The sequence below is a fragment of the Otolemur garnettii genome, unplaced genomic scaffold, assembly GCF_000181295.1.
Source record: "Otolemur garnettii isolate 467f Iridium unplaced genomic scaffold, OtoGar3 scaffold00082, whole genome shotgun sequence".
Taxonomy (NCBI): Eukaryota; Metazoa; Chordata; class Mammalia; order Primates; family Galagidae; genus Otolemur; species Otolemur garnettii.
The window spans coordinates 7,712,679-7,716,913 of record NW_003852477.1 but is presented as its reverse complement, the minus strand read 5'-3'; positions in this window follow the sequence as shown (position 1 = coordinate 7,716,913).

Genomic DNA, 4,235 nt, shown 5'->3' with positions numbered 1-4,235 from the left:
AACTGGAGCAAGAGACACAGAATTTGTGCTTAAAATAAAGCAAATAAACATTTGAGTTAAAACTAGCCAACCAACCAAGAATGATGGAACCCAAAACATCATAATCAAAGAACAGTCTCCCAATGTCTGTCTAAAATCCATGAACGAAAACAAACTTGGAGAATGGGATCAATTTTAGTATTAAAAAGCCATTTAAAGCCTTGTTTCAGTGGTGGATAACATGTCGCATTAAATTCCAACTTAAGAGTTTGTCAAAAGAACAGCCATTTCTGCAGCACAGTGAAAGTGTTTCAAGGTTCGAAGCCCCCAGTTATCATAGGGCTCCTGGGAATACCTTTTGTCTTACCTCTGTCATAGTCCCCTGAAAGTTGGAGCAGGCGAGAAGGAGGAGGAAGGGAGCAGAGGCAGAGCTGAGGAACTATGTATATATACATACCCTCCAGCCGAGGACTGGTGGGGCCTTCCTAATCCCATCAAACTGAGTGCCCAACAACTTATGATAATACCTGCCTTTCACTCCTGCTGAAGTGTTATCTACCCAGCCTGCCCAGCCAGGTTCATTAACAAGTTAATGGCTTTCTGTTCTCGCCCGTGAACTTAACAAACAGCAACTGGAAACCTATTGTATTTGCCACTGGTCTCTGTGTGGGGTTTAAAGAATAGATTCCTGCATGCAAAAAATCTGCTATCTCAGTGGGGAAGGCAGGCTCAAGTGAGTCATTTTAGTGCTGTATTGTCATATAAATGGTGTAAAAGGCATGGAAAAAGGCTGGAATTTTTTCCCTGTGTGTAGAACAATAGAAGCGACACATATGTCTACATTTTGTGATGCACTTCTTTGTACATGTATCTTGGTCAATGCTTAAAAGCAAATTCATCTGGTAAATTGCTACCACTGGAATGCATTGGCTATAGGGTTATTATTTCCCAAGGAGCCTGCACCAGACGGCTGTCCTCCTCTTCCCTCCTCCTTCCATGTTGAGAGCTCATTTCTCATGCACTTACCAGCTCTGGCTGCAGTAAGCATCTTAATTTTTGCTAATATGGGATGTGAAAAAGAGTATTTAATTCTATCTTGGGTTTGCATTATTCCTTGTGTTTCTTGAATGTTTGTATTTCATTTTCTGTGACCTGGCTGGTAGTTCTTAAAGGCTTCTTTTGAGACTCAGGCCAAATGTAATTTGCTTTGGGAAGTTCTGGCTGACACCTTTTTCCTTACCCTGACTTCCAGCTGCGCTGAGAGCCCCATCCTGGTATCCACTGCCCCGGTGTTTACCTTGTCAACACTGTATTGTAAACTGCTTGGTTTTTTGTCTTTCACTAACTCTTCCCTCTTATCCCCGTACTCCCTTGCACTAAGAGGTCCAGAAACCTGGTCTTTCAGAAATTACAACCTCCCCAACTAATGCAGCAGCCTATGCTGGGTTTTGTTTGCTTGCTTTTTGGCTAAATCTTATCCCACTTCTACATCCATGACAGAAACATTAAGTCTCCGCTCTATTTTCCAAAATGGTAGTGGGGCAAGCGCAAGGTCTTTGAGAAAGGCCACAGGAAAACAACTTGTTTCCTAATCCTGAGCCTGGAAATAAACAAAGAATACCTTCTTCCCCCCACAAAGAAGAGAAGAAAGACGAATTCTAAGTATGTACTCCAATCCATTACTGATATGCCAGATTCTGGGGAATTTATTTAGGAGTGTTCACCATGTATAAGACAAGATAATTTTGATGTACTGACTGGGAACCACAGTAGAGCATGGAGAGTCTGATTTAGATATAGTTATGATTTAGGATTCTAAATTTTGTAGTAATCTAATTTTTAGATGTAGTTATGATTTAGGATTCTAAGATTTTACACCCCAATCGTTCTCTTTCCAATTAAATTCAACAAATATCGGCTGGCCAGTTATTCTGTGCCAAGTACCACGGAGTAGGTAGAGACTTCAAGTTTGGGCTTCTGCTCCCTTTTCCCCTCCCCTGAGAAGAGACAGGCCCAGTAATCTAAGCCAAGTGCTATTTTAGTGTGATCAGAAAACTGCAGATAGGACGAAGGCCGCCACTTCCTGACTTCCCACTGACCAGGTCTGGCTGATGGGCCCCATCAGACAGATGGATGGGCAGACAGACTCCTAGGAGTTAAACTTGGGAAGGGAAAGGGGGGTGGGGGTTAGGGGTGAGGGGGGTGTCCCACTTGGTTTTCACAAGACCTGGAGAATCTCATTTAGAAGTGCTTCTTAAGTGGATTTTGCATTTGATCACATACAGGCATTCTTCACAGATCTTAATGGGTCTGAACTGGATTCAATGGAAAAGGAGAGAGGGAGGCTGTGGTATAGTGCCCAAGCTGCTATCAGAATGGGGTAAAGAAAGGTCTCCAGTGAGATGTCCTGTAGGCAAACACCCCAGGCACTTTGAAGTGTGCCTTCCTCTGTGGAAACTCATTTGGTTCTGGCTGGACCTCTGACCTATGGAAACTGTGAGTTAATCAATGGGTATTGTGTTAAGCCTTTAAGTTTGTAAGAATTTATTATACAAATTCACAGCAGTATAAAATGAATACAATAAATACTTACAATAAATACAAAAATACTTTTACATTTTTTATTGGAGAATATCATGCACTTATAAAACTGTATAAATGAATAATAAGGCTTACATGTTAATGAATTCCAAAGTGAGCATCGTCTAACTGCTAGAAGCACAGAAGTCTATCTCATGCCTTTTCACAGTCACCACCTTCTTCCTCTTCCCCCAAACTCTCTACCTATTTCTTACACCATAGACTGGTTTTCCCGTGGTTTTGAAGTTGTATAATCATAAATGTGTACGTGTGCGTGCCTCCTGTCCTTCAGCATGTGGGTGTGAGTCATAGAGGTTGTTTGGAGAAGTTTGCTCATGTTCATTATTTTATAGTATTCCATTGCATACTATACCAAGATTTAGTACTATTATTGAAAGGATTATTCTTGTATGACTGCTTTATATGCCATTTTCATCAGGAATCAATTGTTCGTGTATTTGTGAGTCTTTTTCTCTATGCTTATTATGTTCGGATAGTCTATTTTAGATGTTCTCATGTCAGTGTTGCAGGGTCATTGCTGTGCCAGACTGATGACAACACTAAGGTTGTGCTACTTGACTTTCTCAACAAACATGTTTAATGTCAGAGAGCCAGGTGAGGGCATATTCTTGGGCACATTTACCTTGTCTTTGGTTACTTAACCTCAGTTTCATTATCTGTAAAATGGGGATATGCACACCTACCCCACAGAGATGCTCTAAGTCAGTGGTTCTCAACCTTCCTAATGCTGTGACCCTTTAATACAGTTCCTGATATTGTAGTGACCCACAACCATAAAATTATTTTCATTGCTACTTCATAACTGTAATTTTGCTACTGTTATGAATTGTAATGTAAATATCTGATATGTAGCATGTTTTAGGCAACCCCTGTGAAAGGGTCATTCGATCCGAAAGAGGTCACAACCCACAGGTTGAGAACTGCTGCTCTAGGTAGACACCTACTATAGCTCTGGCACATGGTAGGACTTTGAGATGTTCCTGCCTTTCTACTACCTCTTCCTCCTGGGCAAGGTCAGGCAGCATGCACCCATTCACTTATGCATTTGTTATTTCTACCAAGTGCCAGGTAATAGGCTGGGTACTGTGAGTTCCAGGCATTGAACAATGAACAATGAACATGTCCTTTTCTTAAGGCCTCACAGTCAAGAGGACATGGACATGTGATTTGGTGAGTTTGCTTAATATTAGAGGGTCTGTGCTGAGTATGGTGTAGTGGCCAAAAGAAGCAATGGGTCACTTTTCCCGAAGTCAGAGAGGGGAATACATATTTGCAGATCAAAGGCAGGAAAGCGGGAATGGGCCTGGTGGAAGGAGGGCATAGGAAGCAGTGTGCTTGGACTGGCCATGTGTGATGGAGGCAAGCAGTGGTGATGCTGGTGACAAGTGAGGCCTGAGGGCCAGCAGAGACAGGTCAGGGAGACCTTGCTTATCAGGGAGCTGCCTTCTTACTCTAGGTCTGCCAAGAACTCAAGCAGGGGAGTGTCCTGAGCAGGTCTGTATGTTTAGAAAGATCTCTTTGGCATCAAAGGGAAGGCAGACTGGTTAGAGAAGCGGGGGGGGGAGCTGCCTTCTTACTCTAGGTCTGCCAAGAACTCAAGCAGGGGAGTGTCCTGAGCAGGTCTGTATGTTTAGAAAGATCTCTTTGGCATCAAA